Below are 15588 nucleotides of genomic sequence, written 5' to 3'. Positions count from 1 at the left end.
AAGGAGGACAAGCCCTCTTGGTGGGAATGAAAAGACATTAACAAGTTTGTTAATCATGATAAATTAAGAAGTGTTAGCCCAGGAAAAGCAAGAAAATCCAGCAGCCTTTTGTGATCAGCGAGAGGAAGCTTTCCAAAAGTATAACAACAGAGACTCTTCTCTAGGGAAGTGGCTGTGTTATTAGGTCAGCATTTCCTCAGTCAGCCACAGATATCAGGCAAAAACGTCAAAAACTCCAGATGGGACCCCAGACAAATAGAAACCAATGATTAATTTCTGTCTTTATGGTCTGCAACATCAGCGATCTGAAGGATGGTAAGAGGGACCAGGAAAGGCAGCAAGCCCGACGTACGGCAGCCATGATTGGCAATGCCCTTGGAATCTACAGGACATCTCAGAAACTGTAGAGACCATGCTGAGGATATAGCTCATCTCGTTGGGTGCTTGCCTAGCATGTGCAAGGGCTGGGGTTCGAATCCCCAGGGCCCCAGGATGGGGAGAAGAAGAAAAAAAAAAGAAACTGGAAAGGCCTCAAGAAAAACCTCTTGCTTTGAGTGCAAAGATACCAGACGCTGGGCCAAGGATTCCCTTGTTGCATATGTGAAAACCCCTCGGACAACCCCCAGCACTGGAGGACTGACTGCCCTCAGTCTGGAAAGGGGACCAGTCAGCTAAGACTCTCCTATGCGGGTGGCACAGATAGAGCCCATGAGCAACTGAGGACACTGGGGTCATTGCCAACGTCCCCCTGAAGGATATCACCATCACCTCCAAGAAGCCCTTGGACATCCTGGGTAAGCCAATTCAATTCCTTCTAGACACCACTTAGGTGGTGGGTCTAACCACTTAGGCAGATAAGCCTTCCTCCTGAACCATTGTGGTTGTAGGCATAGATGAAAAAAAAAACTAATTTTTTTACTCTCCCTATATCATGTCAATTTGGGGGAAAACAACAAAACTTTTCATGCATGAGTTTCTAATAGTTCCAAACTGCCCAATCCCTCTCCTGGGCAGAGGCATCATGTGAAACAGAATCATCTTAAAACCTGGTTAGAGAACTCAAGCTACTCTCCTAGCTGGAGAGAGCACTCCTGTGCCAAGAGTCACTGACTTACACGTAAATCCTAGTATAACGGGAAGGGCAACCGACGCCCACCCAGGACATATAAGGGACCCCAGTTTTAAAGGAAGAAGCCAAAAAAGGATTGCAAACCATCGTAGATGAGCTAGCTAAATATGGACATCTTAGACCTTGCCAATCTCCCTGCAATACCCCCATTCTGCCTGTCTTAAAACCCAGCAGGGGCCAGGCACAGTGGCACAAACCTGTAATCCTAATGGCTGGGGAGGCTGAGTCAGGAGGATCCCAACTTCAAAGCCAGCCTCGGCAAAAGTGAGGCACTAAGCAACTCAACTCTGTCTCTAAATAAAATGCAAAATAGAGCTGGGGATGTAGCTCAGTGATGGAGAGTCCCTGAGTTTAATCCCCAGTACCCAAAATAAATAAATAAAGCCCCAGCAGGGAATACCAACTGGTGCAAGACCTGAGACCTGTCCAAGAGGCTGTGCTCCCTGGACACCCTTTGGCTGCTGACCCTTACAACTTACCTTCCCAGACAACAGGAGGCACACCTAGCTCACTGGGTGGAGCTCAAAGACACTTTCTTTTTGGTCCCAGGCACCCACCATCCCCACACCTCTTTGCTTTTCACTAGGAAGATCTTTTTAATGAGGAAAACCAGCCACATACATGGACAGTCCTCCCTCAAGAGTTTAGGAATAGCCCTCATTTCTTTGCCTGAGCCCTGGTAAGGGACTTAAGGGATCACAGTCCAAGCGGGGTGGGATCCTTTGGTATGTGATGACCTGCTGGTATACAGTCTAGCAGAAGTCTCCAACCATAATACTAGCAGGTACTTAATTTTCCAGCAGAAAGGGGATTCAAGGTATTTAAGGAAAAGGCCCACATCTCCCAAAAAAGGTGCCATGCTTGTGGTATATACTAATCCCATGCAGCAGGCGCCCTTCCAGATAGGACAAAGGCCATTTGTGAATCAGGGCCACCTTCCGCCAAACACAACTGCACTATTTTTTGGGTATGGTGGGTTTTTGCAGAATCTAGATTCCCAATTTTAACCTCACTGCAAAACCTCTCTATGAGGGGACCAAAGGACCAGATCTAAGCCTACAGAGCAGGACTCAGAAATCAATATGGGTCCTTTAAATCCCTAAAACAGGCTTGAAGCCAGGCTTCACCCTCAGGAATACCTATTTTGACAAAACTTTTTTATCCTCTATGTGGCAGAAAGAAAAGGAATAGTTCACCAGGGTCCTAACTCAAAATCTGGGCGACCAATCTAGACCCTTACCTTAATTATCAAAGAAACAAGATGGAGTGGCCAGGGGGCTTACGGAGAGCAGAGACCACGGTTCTCTTAGTGGGGGAAGCCACGAAGATTTCCTTAGGACAGCCCCTTAAGGGTCCAACTCCCCATCAGGAAAAGTCATCCCAGAAACGGGGGTTCTCATGGGTGACTGCAGAAAGGCTCACACAACACCAGGCAGTACTCCAAGATAATTCGGAGGTCACTGTCAGGACTTGTACACTCTTAACCTGCCTACCAACCTTCCAACCACCTGTATAAGTCAGATTTTTCTTTTTTTTTAATTTATTTTTATTGTAAACAAATGGGATACGTGTTGTTTCTGTTTGTACATGGAGTAACAGTTTACCATTTGCATAATCATACATTTACATAGGGTAATGAAGTTTGATTCATTGTTATTTTTTCTTCCCCCCACCCCTCCCACCCCCCTTTTCCTTCTATACAGTCCCTCCTTCCTCCAGTCTTGCCCCCCTCCCCCCCCCCATTATGTGTCATCATCCGCTTATCAGCGAGATCATTCGTCCTTTGGTTTTTTGAGATTGGCTTATCTCACAGCATGATATTCTCCAATTTCATCTATTTACCTACAAATGCCATAATTTTATTATTCTTCATAGCTGAGTAATATTCCATTGTAATATATATACCACAGTGTCTTTATCCATTCATCAATTGAAGGGCATCTAGGTTGGTTCCACAGTCTGGCTATTGTGAATTGAGCAGCTACGAACATTGATGTGGCTGTACCTCTGTAGTATGCTGATTTTAAGTCCTTTGGGTATAGGCCGAGGAGTGGGATAGCTGGGTCAAATGGTAGGTCCATTCCAAGTTTTCTAAGGAATCTCCACACTGCTTTCCAGAGTGGCTGCACTAATTTGCAGCCCCACCAGCAATGTATGAGTGTACCTTTCTCCCCACATCCTCTCCAACACCTATTGTTGCTTGTATTCTTGATAATCGCCATTCCAATGGGGTGAGATGGAATCTTAGTGTAGTTTTGATTTGCATTTCTCTTATTACTAAAGATGGTGAACATTTTTTCATATGTTTGTTGATTGCTTGTACATCTTCTTCTGTGAAGTGTCTGTTCATTTCCTTGGCCCATTTGTTGATTGGGTTATTTGTATTCTTCGTGTAGAGTTTTTTGAGTTCTTTATATATTCTGGAAATTAGTGCTCTCTCTGAAGTATGAGTGGCAAAGATTTTCTCCCACTCTGTAGACTCTCTCTTCACATTTTATAGCCTGCTATTTTGCTGAATTCATTGATGAGGTCTAGAAGTTTTCTGGAGGAGGTTTTTGGATCCTTTAAATATAGAATCATGTCATCCGCAAATAGTGACAGCTTAAGTTCCTCTTTTCCTATTCGTATCCCTTTAATTTCTTTAGTCTGCCTAATTGCTCTGGCTAGAGTTTTGAGGACAATGTTGAATAGAAGTGGTGAAAGAGGACATCCCTGTCTTGTTCCTATTTTTAAAGGGAATGGTTTCAGTTTTTCTCCATTAAGAATGATGTTGGCCATGGGCTTAGCATAAATAGCCTGTAAAATGTTCAAGTATGTTCATACTATCCCTATTTTTTCTAGTGTTTTGAGCATGAAGGGGTGTTGTATTTTGTCACACGCTTTTTCTGCGTCAAAATTGAAATAACCATATAATTCCTATCCTTAAGTCTATTGACATGATGGATTATGTTTATTGATTTAAGGATGTTAAACCATCCTTGCATTCCAGGGACGAACCCCACTTGATGGTGGTGCACGATTTTCGAAATATGTTTTTGGATACGGTTTGCCAATATTTTGTTAAAGATCTTTGCATCTATATTCATCAAGCATATTGGTCTAATATTTTCTTTCCTTGATGTGTCTTTTCCTGGTTTGGGTATGAGGGTGATATTAGCTTCATAGAATGAGTTTGGTAGGGTACCCTCCTTTTCTATTTCCTGGAATACTTTGAGAAGTATTGGAGTGAGTTCTTCTTTGAAGGTCTTGTAGAACTCAGCTGAGAATCCATCTGGTCCTGGGCTTTTCTTGGTTGGTAGGCTTTTGATGGCTTCTTCTATTTCGTTGCTTGATATTGATCTGTTTAAATTGTGTATGTCCTCCTGGTTCAGTTTGGGAGGAGCATATGTCTCTAGAAATTTGTCAATGTCTTCGGTAGTTTCTATTTTGTTGGAAAATAGATTTTCAAAGGAGCTTCTCATTATGTTATGTATCTCAGTGGTGTCTGTCACGATATTTCCTTTTTCATCATGGATTTCAGTAATTTGAGTTTTCTCTCTCCTTCTCTTTGTTATTGTGGCTAAGGGTTTGTCTATTTTGTTTACTTTTTCAAAGAACCAACCTTTTGTTTTGTCAATTTTTTGAATAGTTTCTTTTGTTTCAATTTCATTGATTTCAGCTCTGATTTTAATTATTTCCTGTCTTCCACTACTTTTGCTGTTATTCTGTTCTTCTTTTTCTAGGGCTTTGAGCTGTAATGTTAGATCATTTAGTTGTTGACTTTTCATTCTTTTCTGGAATGCGCTCCATGCAATGAATTTTTCTCTTGGTACAGCATTCATAGTGTCCCAGAGATTTTGATATGTTGTATCATTGTTCTCTTTGACCTCTAAGAAATTTTTTATCTCCTCCCTGATGTTTTCTGTTATCCATGTTTCATTCAATAGCATATTATTTAGTCACCAGGTGTTGGAGTAATTTGTTTTTTATTTTGTCATTGATTTTTACTCTCAGTCCATTATGATCTGATAGAACACAAGGCAGTATCTCTATTTTTTTGCATTTCCTAAGGGCTGCTTTGTGGCATAATATATGGTCTATTTTTGAGAAGGTTCCATGTGCTGCTGAGAAGAAAGTGAATCTGCTCATTGATAGATGGGATATTCTATATATGTCTATTAAGTCTAGGTTATTGATAGTGTTATTGAGTTCTATGGTTTCTTTGGTTGGTTTTTGTTTGGAAGATCTATCTAGTGGTGACAGCGGTGTGTTAAAATCACCCAGAATTACTGTGTTGTGGTCTATTTTATTCCTGGAAATGAGAAGGATTTGTTTGATGTACAGGGATGCACCATTGTTTGGGGCATAAATATTTACTATCATTATGTCTTCCTGATTTATGGATCCCTTAAGCAGTATGAAATGTCCTTCTTTATCCCTTCTGACTAACTTTGGCTTGAAGTCCACTTTATCTGATATAAGGATGGAAACCCCCGCTTTTTTACTGAGCCCATGTGCGTGGTAGGTTTTTTCCCATCCTTTCACCTTTAGTCTGTGGATGTCTTTTTCTATGAGATGAGTCTCTTGCAGGCAGCATATTGTTGGGTCTTTCTTTTTAATCCACTCTGCCAGTCTATGTCTTTTGATTGATGAGTTTAGACCATTAACGTTCAGGGTTATTACTGAGATATGATTTGTATTCCCAGTGATTTGGGCTTATTTTTGGTTTTTAACTTGACTTGGTTTCTCCTTTGAGTGTTTTTTCTCTAAGGTAGTTCCTCCCTTTGCTGACCTACATTGTTGTTTTTCATTTCTTCCTCATGGAATATTTTGTTGAGAACATTTTGTAGTGCAGGCTTTCTATTTGTAAATTCTTTTCACTTTTGTTTATCATGGAAGGATTTTATTTCATCTTCAAATCTGAAGGTTAGTTTTGCTGGGTATAGGATTCTTGATTGGCAATCATGTTCTTTCAGAGTTTGAAATATGTTGTTCCAGGCCCTTCTAGCTTTTAGAGTCTGGTTTGAGAAGTCGGCTGCTATTTGTTTTGTTTTCCCCCTATATGTAATCTGATGCTTTTCTCTCATAGCCTTCAAAATCCTATCTTTATTTTGTATGTTAGGCATTTTCATTATAATGTGCCTTGTTGTGGATCTGTTGTGATTCTGTGCATTTGGTGTTCTGTAAGCCAATCTTGTATTTGATTTTCCATTTCATTCTTCAGGTTTGGGAAATTTTCTGATATTATTTCATTGAATAGGTTGTTCATTCCTTTAGTTTATATCTCTGTGCCTTCCTCAATCCTGATAATTCACAATTTGGACTTTTCATGATGTCCCATAGTTCTTGGAGATTCTGTTCATGGTTTCTTACCATCTTCTCTGTTTGGGCAACTTTATTTTCAAGATTAAATATTTTGTCTCATTGTCTGAGGTTCTGTCTTCCAAGTGGTCTAATCTGTTGGTGATGCTTTCCATTGAGTTTTTTTATTTGGTTTATTTTTTCCTTCATTTCAAGGATTTACGTTTGTTTGGGTTTTTTTTTTTTTTTTTTTTTTTTTTTTTGAGAATCTGTATCTCTTTGTTGAAATGATCTTTTGCTTCCTGCAGGTGCTCTTTCAGCTTATTGGTATTATCATTCATTGCCTGCATTTGCTCTCTTATCTCATCCTTTGCTTTGTGAATCATCTTAATCATGTATAATCTGAAGTCCTTTTCTGACATTTCTTCTAACATACCATCACTGGATTCTACTAATATAGAATCTAGATTTGTTTGGATCATTTTCTTCCCTTGTTTTTTCATGTTGTTCATGTATCTTCCCCTCTAGCAGTGCAGATCTGGGGTATTGCAGATTCCCCCCTATAGGCTTATAGTGGCCCTATAGGTTTCCAAAACCTTTTCTTTAAGGGGAGATCAATATTAGCAGTGCCCAATTCAGACACTATGCAATCCTAGACCAAATAGCCCCTATGGGGACAATAACAATATTGTCATAATAAACAAAATGAGTTCAAATATTATCTTCAGTAAAACAAACAGGTTTGCAATAAGGTCTGCAGTTTCTAATGGAGGATTAAGAGGTTGTAGAGGGATGTAGAATACAGCTGTTAATGGGATAAGAAAAGAATATACAGAAGTTCTAGATAATAGAAAGGGTGAGAGTGTAATGAAGAGAAATTGAATGTTAGCATGAAAAAAAGGGAGAAAGAGACTCTGAGGGAACAGGTAAACAAAAGGAAAAGAGAGCAAGAAAAGTAAAGAAATACAAACTTAAAATTTTTCAATAAGGAGAAAAAAGAAAATCTACGGTATAACAGTCATATAGTAATGAAACCTCCCAGAGTTCAATAGCCTGATGCCTGAGAGGTACCTGACAATGAGCTTCAAGCCTCCAGCAGGCATCTCAGGATGGGATTGCCCCACCTAAAGATGGGAGCTACAGCTTCCAAGATGGCCACTCTGGCTTCCAAATGTGTTGGCAAATGGGGAGCTACAGCTCAGCATGTGGACGTGGTCAGCTGGAGGTCCTGGAGGCGGGTTGCGGTTGGTCAGGCAGAGGTCTTGGAGGTCAAGTGTGTTTGGTGAGGTTGCAGGATCCCGGAGGCCGGAAGCAATCAGTTGGTCTGGGGTCCTGGTGATAGGGCGCAGTCAGTTGGTCTGGGGGTCCTGGTGGCAGGGAGCAGTCAGTTGATGTGAGGGTCCCGGAGGCAGGTAGTGATCGGTCGGGCTGAGGGATCCTGGAGACGGGGCTCAGTCAATCCAGCCAGGGGTCCTATGGGGCCTGGCTGTTGTCTCAAAATGGCAGCAGCCATGTGTAATCAAACCTATAGGTACTGTAACAGTGAACTTCCAGGCAACAGTAGGCAGCTGGTGCTCCACTGGCGGTCAGAGATCAGTTTGCTGACTGTTGTCAGATGATCGGGAGGTGAACCTCATGCATTGGGTGATGGATAGGTGTAAGGCAGGTGATGGACAGGTGAGAGTCAGGCAAATGGCAGATGATAGGTGCCTGACAGTGAGCAATCTGGACTCAAAAAAGGCGTCAATATGCTGGCAGACTGCAGGTGATCACAGCAGACAAATGGGGTACATCAGGGGATCAATAAGCAGCAAAAACTGCCTCACCAAGAAACAGATATCCTCTCCTTGAACCAGAGTTACAGAGCAACAAGGAACACAGCCTCCCTCTAGTCCGCCATCTTGGATCTCCAAGTCAGCTTTTTCACTGCTGTGACTAAAAGACCTGATGAGAACAATCAGAGGAGACAAAAGGGCTCATGGCTGCAAAGGTCTCAGTTCAAAGGCAGCTGGCCCCATTCCTCCAGGCTCAAGGAGGCAGGACAAGAGTGTGGTGGAGAAAAGTGGCTCAGGAAATGATCAGGCAGGAAGAAAGACTCCACTCACCAAATACAAAATATAGACCCCAAAGCCACACCCCCAAGAACCCACCTCCTCCAGCCACACCTTACTGCCTTCAGTTACCGCTCATTTAATCCCACCAGGGGATTAATTCGCTGATGGGTGAAGGCTCTCACAGCCCAGTCCTTTCACCTCCAAGGCTTCTTGCACCATATCACATGTGAGCTTTTTGGACACACCTCACATCCAAACCACAACACAGACTGTGCGTGCAAACAGGCTGTCTTTCAGACCATGCCATCTACTCCGACTTGCCCGACCAACTCCTCCCTAAACCAGAAAAGTTTACTGATGGTAGCAGTTTTGTCCAGAATGGCCTGAGAAGGGATGCATACCCTGTAGTCAGCTTAGATAAAGCCATTGAGGCTCGCCCTCTGCCCAGCAACTGTAACTTGGAAGGTCAAACTGATGGCCTTCACGCGACCCCTCCCTTATAAAGGAACATGCCACACTCAATATGTGCACCAACTCTCAACACGCCCTCACGGCGCTTCATACCTGCTTCATGCCCACAGCCGTGTGGAAGGAAGGGGCCCCTGACCCCCAATCAAACACAAAGAGCAGGTCCTACAGCCACCGGAGGCAGCATGCTTCCCAAGGGAAAAGCGGTCACCCACCACCAGGGCGCCAGGGAGATGCGACAAAACACCCACGGCAACGGAAAAGCTGATGGAGCAGCCGGGCAGGCAGCTTGGAGGAGGAAACAGTCTGGCACCACCCTGATCCCCTTTCGTGGAGAAAGGCTCTGCCCAGCCCACACTCCCGAGGAAGAGGCTGCCGGGGTGGTCAGAGCTCACCGACGAGGGGCAAGTGGAAGGATGGCCTACTGGACCTATCTTGTCCCTGTGAGGGAAGGGGGCCTACATGAGTCCTTCCAGAGAAGCCACTCTTAATAGCCACTCAACAAAATAACAGATACACTAAGAAAAATCTGTAGAGCTTGTACGCTCTGTTCTTATCCTAACCCCAGCCGAAGCTTCCCCTCATTAGACCCATTCAGTGCAAGGAGCCTACCCAGGCAAGGACTGGCAGCTAGATTCCACCCATGTGCCCACCTGCCAAGGGTTCCAGGTTTTACGGTCCTGGTGGACACTTGTGCTGGGTGGGCTGAAGCTTTTCCAACAGGGGCTGAAAAGGCCATGGGGGTGGCCAAGGCCTTTGTGAAGTAAATGCTTCCAAGGTTCAGGCCTCCCCAAAGCCTGTAGAGTGATAAATAGACACTCTATCATGTCTCAGATCCTTTTAGGGATTGTTAAAGCTCTAAAAATAAATGATTATTTACACTGTGCTTGGAGTCACCCATCATCATGAAAAGAAGAAGGAGCAAACCAAACTCTGAATCATACCTTAGCAAAATTGCACCAGGAACCCTCTAAGACCTGGGTAACGATGCTACCCAGCACTTACCAGGATTCAGAAAGCACCCAGGATTAGGCTAACTGAGTCGCTATGAGATGCTACATGGGTGCCCTTTCCTATCCAGTGACTTATGGCAGGCCTCCCTTGGTCTGTAGGAATAGAATTTTCAATGGGTAGTGGAACGATGGGGACAGACTACATTTCTAAGCCTCCTCTGAGGCTGGGTATAGTCACATGACTGAGTTTTGGCTATAGGATATAGAGACTGCCTCCCGCACAGCTCCCAGGAAGGGGCATACACACCATGTCCATTCCGATGCCTGTTTCACGGGAACTGAGACTCACCTGGGGCAAGTGCCACAAAGCCCTTGCTCTTCACAATGATGCAAGTGTCACTACCACAAACACAAAAGACTGGGATTCACAGAGGTCTACTTCACCTATGCTCATCAGTGTCATCCAATCCAGTTCCAGGTCCGTGACCAATTCAAGGGCAGAAGCAAAGAGAAAAAGAGCACCCAGGGGCAGGGAGGGAGGCTGCAGTCCCACAGGACCCCACTGCTTAGCTCCCCACATTCTCCAATGAGCGTTTTAAGAGAACAGCCCCTGCCAGCCCTCACCCACGCGCTCTCCACGGTTCTGATGTTCTCTGCCCACAGATGGACTTGACCAATGCACAGGAGGCTTCAAACTGTAGCAGTGGTAAGGACGGTATCACCAGCTTCAGATTCGGACGATCACTCATGTCCACGGAGGTGTTCAGAAGAAGGTCTTGGGATCCAAGGACTCCATCGCCCTTCTCTCCTTCCTTGCCACCTCTGGCCACTCTAGCTGCTTCGGGGCAACTGAGACATCTGCATGCCACCAGGTCATGATGACAAGAATGGGAACTAGGTTTGTGACAAGTCCATTTTGGTGCCAAAGTCTAAAATAAGGATAAGATAAAATGGGGAGAATAAAGTAAGGCCTGCCTCACAGGATTATTATGTGGTTAAAGTGAATGAAACCAGTTCCCACTCTGGGTCTCACAAGGTCAAAATCAAGGCAGTAGGTGGGCTGGGCTCTTGCGTGTAGGCTCTGGGGAGAATCTGCTTCCAGGCTCTTTCCAGTGGGTGGTAAAGTCCATCTCCTGTGGCTGCAGGTCTGCAGGCCTAGACCCCTGCCTGGCTGCCAGGTGAGGACTGCTCTCTGCTCCTAGGGACACCCACAGGCCTTCTCACATGACCACTTTGAATCTTACTTTGCCCTCTGCTGCCAGCTCAAAACTCTCCCTGCTTTTAAAGGGCTCAAAAGGTCCAATCCACCAGCTCATCTCTGAATCCCAAGGTCAAGTGACATGGGACTTTAATTCCAAGTCCAAATCCCTGCACCAAAGCACCTATACTAGTGTTTGACTAAGTAACTGGAGGTGGGGGTGTAGGGCTTAGAGTCCATCTGTAGAATCTGTCTGCCACGCCCATTGAACCCATGTCTTTCTAAATTTTTTTTTATTTTTTTTTTATTGTAAACAAATGGGATACATGTTGTTTCTCTGTTTGTACATGGCGTAAAGGCATACCATTTGTGTAATCATAAATTTACATAATGTTGTTTGATTCATTCTGTTATTTTTTCCCTTCCCCCCACCCCTCCCACCCCTCTTTACCCTCTATACAGTACTTCCTTCCTCCATACTTGCCCCCCTCCCTAACCCTAACTCTAACCCTAACACTAACCCTTCCCTCCCCCCCATTATGTGTCATCCTCCACTTATTAGCGATATCATTCGTCCTTTGGCTTTTTGAGATTGGCTTATCTCACTTAACATGATATTCTCCAATTTCATCCATTTGCCTGCAAATGCCATAATTTTATCATTCTTTATAGCTGAGTAATATTCCATTGTATATATATACCACAGTTTCTTTATCCACTCATCAATTGAAGGGCATCTAGGTTGGTTCCATAGTCTGGCTATTGTGAATTGAGCAGCTATGAACATTGATGTGGCTGTATGTCTGTAGTATGCTGATTTTAAGTCCTTTGGGTATAGGCCAAGGAGTGGGATAGCTGGGTCAAATGGAGGGTCCATTCCAAGTTTTCTAAGGAATCTCCACACTGCTTTCCAGAGTGGCTGCACTAATTTGCAGCCCCACCAGCAATGTATGAGTGTACCTTTCTCCCCACATCCTCGCCAACACCTGTTGTTGCTTGTATTCTTGATAATCGCCATTCTAATTGGGGTGAGATGGAATCTTAGGGTGGTTTTGATTTGCATTTCTCTTATTACTAGAGATGTTGAACATTTTTCCATATGTTTGTTGATTGCTTGTAGATCTTCTTCTGTGAAGTGTCTATTCATTTCCTTAGCCCATTTGTCGACTGGATTATTTGAATTCTTGGAGTAGAGTTTTTTGAGTTCTTTATAGATTCTGGAGATTAGTGCTCTATCTGAAGTATGATTGGCAAAGATATTCTCCCACTCTGTAGGCTCTTTCTTCACATTGCTGATAGTTTCCTTTGCTGAGAGAAAGCTTTTTAGTTTGAATCTATCCCAGTGGTTGATTCTAGCTTTTATTTCTTGTGCTATGGGAGTCCTGTTAAGGAAATCTGATCCTAGAACAACAAGGTGAAGATTTGGACCTACTTTTTCTTCTATAATCTGCAGGGTCTCTGGTCTGATTCCGAGGTCCTTAATCCATTTTGAGTTTAGTTTCGTGCATGGTGAGAGATATGGGTTTAGTTTCATTCTGTTGCATATGGATTTCCAATTCTCCCAGCACCATTTGTTGAAGAGGCTATCTTTTCTCCATTGCATATTTTTGGCACCTTTGTCTAGTATGAGAAAATTGTATTTATTTGGGTTTGTGTCCGTGTCCTCTATTCTGTACCATTGATCTACCTTTCTATTTTGGTACCAATACCATGCCGTTTTTGTTACTATTGCTTTGTAGTAGAGTTGAAGATCTGGTATTGCAATACCCCCTGTTTCACTCTTCCTGCTAAGGATTGCTTTAGCTATTCTGGGTTTCTTATTCTTCCAGATGAATTTCATAATTGCTTGCTCTATTTCTGTAAGGTACGTCATTGGGATTTTAATTGGAATTGCATTGAATTTGTATAGCACTTTAGGTAGTATGGCCATTTTGACAATATTAATTCTTCCTATCCAAGAACATGGAAGATCTTTCCATCTTCTAAGGTGTTCTTTAATTTCTTTCTTTAGTGTTGTATAGTTCTCATTGTAGAGGTCTTTCACCTCTTTTGTGAGATTGATTCCCAAGTATTTTATTTTTTTCGAGGCTATTTTGAATGGGGTAGTTTTCCTAATTTCTCTTTCTGAAGATTCATCACTTATGCATTGGATTTATGGGCATTGATCTTGTAACCTGCTACTTGACTGAATTCACTTATGAGTTCTAAGAGTTTTCTGGTGGAATTTCCAGGTTCCTCTAAATATATAATCATGTCATCAGCGAACAGGGATAGTTTGAGTTCTTCTTTTCCAATTCGTATCCCTTTAATTTCTTTGGTTTGTCTAATTGCTCTGGCCAGAGTCTCAAGAACGATGTTGAATAGAAGTGGTGAAAGAGGGCATCCCTGCCTTGTTCCAGTTTTTAGGGGGAATGCTTTCAGTTTTTCACCATTTAGAATGATATTAGCCATGGGCTTAGCATAAATGGCCTTTACAATGTTAAGGAATGTTCCCACTATCCCTATTTTTTCTAGTGTTTTGAGCATGAAGGGGTGCTGTATTTTATCAAATGCTTTTTCTGCATCTATTGAAATAATCATGTGATTCTTGACTTTAAGTCTATTAATATGGTGAATTACGTTTATTGATTTCCTGATGTTGAACCAACCTTGCATCCCTGGGATATCTTTCTAAATTTACTTACTTCGAAGTCCAATGAAAGGACTAAAACTGATGCCCTTCTGAGAGATCACAACACAGCTCCAGCCAGCAGCCAACACCTACAGGAGAAAGGCTGGGTCAACGAGAAGCCTCAGAAGCTCTGTCAACCCCTACTGGCATCACTGTGTGCCAATCACCTAACTGGGCTCAGCTGTCATGAGCATCACACCCTCGAACAACATGTGGCGAGCCATCCGCATGACCTTTGCTTAAGGACTGGTTTTCTTTTTAGACACCATCCCGTCCTTCCTGGGGGTACCCCAGCCTGTTTAGTTTGCTCTTCCTGTACACCACCTCCACCCCACCCTGCTGCGCCACCCATGCCAGCTGAAGGACATGAGCCCAGAATGATGACCCAGGAGTCTTCTCACACAGGATGGACACTTCATCCCCGGTTATGTGAGTAAAGATAACTCAAATTGTGAGGTTCCTGACGTCAGAAAACAGCTCCATTTGGAACAATTCCTAGTGTGGCCAAGAGGTGGCAGCAAAGGCAAATCTCAGAGCAGGGGAATCCCATTGCTTTGGGTAAGGATTCAGGTCATGGCTGGGTGGCTAGCTGGCCTGGACTGAGGTGCTTCAGGGTACCCCCAGTGTGACAGTACCACCAGGAAGACCCATTCCTGTCTGTCTTAGGACACAGCGGCTATAACTGCTCATCCTTCTCTACACTCTAGGATACAAACCTGAGTCCCATCTCCTTTTTAAACCTCACAATAAATAAGATTCCAGTTTTACAGGGAAGCAGGTTCAGGATGAGCGCCATTAGGTGACTTGATTATAGTCAATGAAAAACACACATTTTAAGTTTATCCCAGAAAATTCTGAACATTATCAAAAAAAAAAAAAAAATAGAGAGAGAGAGACAGAGAAAGAAAGAGAAAAGTTACAACCCTTCTTAGTGTCCAGCAGCCAGTTCTAACCATTTTCCCATATTTTCCGTTTGTGGTTCATCTAACCTCATTTTTTTTCCTACGGATTATTTTTAAAGCAAATTCTTTGATGTTAAGGACATGTTCTCAGGTCATCAGGTCATTATGATTCCTTCACAAAAGTAGCAGTAAACACAATATTATCATCTAATATCCATCCATATTCAAATTCCCTTATCGCTTCATAAATGTCTTTTCTACAGATTTGTTCTATCATCATTCGAATAAGTTACATACATTGAATTCAATTATGCCTTTTAAGTTGATTTACTAACAGTTCCCCCACACACACCCAAATTAATTGACAAATAGAATATCCTGCATTCTGGATTAGGCTGTTTGCCTCCATCTACAGGTGGCACAGTGCCAGGCAAACGGTAGGTGCTCAAACAGCATCAGCTGAAGGAATGTTTTCAATGAGAGCAAAGGAAATGAACAGCAGTGGTTCTCAGAAATGGAGCACGGCAGGCAGTACTCTGGGGGGAGGCCGACCTCGCCTCCTTCCTGGGTCCTAGGTCTTGGCACTGAGGATGCACTGAAGGACAGGTGGTGCGAAGCAGAAGTCAGGTAAGAGCCTCCGCTGGGCCACAAGCTTAAGGCAAAAGGGATAGTCCGTTGTGTCCTCGCCCAGCACCTGTTTTCTGAGACACTTCAGGGGGTGTGGCACAGCAACACCGGTATTTGAATTTATGAGCCTTAGTGGGTCCCAAAAGTTTTCCTGTATTTTTCCTATTTATGTCTTGTGCCTTACTGAGAAATCAGAAGGTGACGGGTTCAAAACTAACAACCGTAGTCCCGACACCCTCCCTTCCTCCCGCACCTCCTGGATAGGCGCGCCAGGAGTGCGCCTCCCGGCTTTGCATGGCCTCACTT

At 43.4% G+C, this 15588-nt stretch overlaps 1 protein-coding gene across 1 annotated transcript in view; it reads right to left on the bottom strand.

Annotated features, from left to right (window-relative positions):
* Window positions 1–15588, bottom strand: part of TADA2B (transcriptional adaptor 2B) — a 438523-nt gene that overhangs the window by 400280 nt on the left and 22655 nt on the right. The gene's annotated exons all lie outside the window — the stretch shown is intronic.

This window comes from Sciurus vulgaris, assembly GCF_902686455.1.
Source record: "Sciurus vulgaris genome assembly, chromosome: 9".
NCBI lineage: Eukaryota > Metazoa > Chordata > Mammalia > Rodentia > Sciuridae > Sciurus > Sciurus vulgaris.
This window is presented reverse-complemented; position numbering and strand designations above follow the sequence as displayed.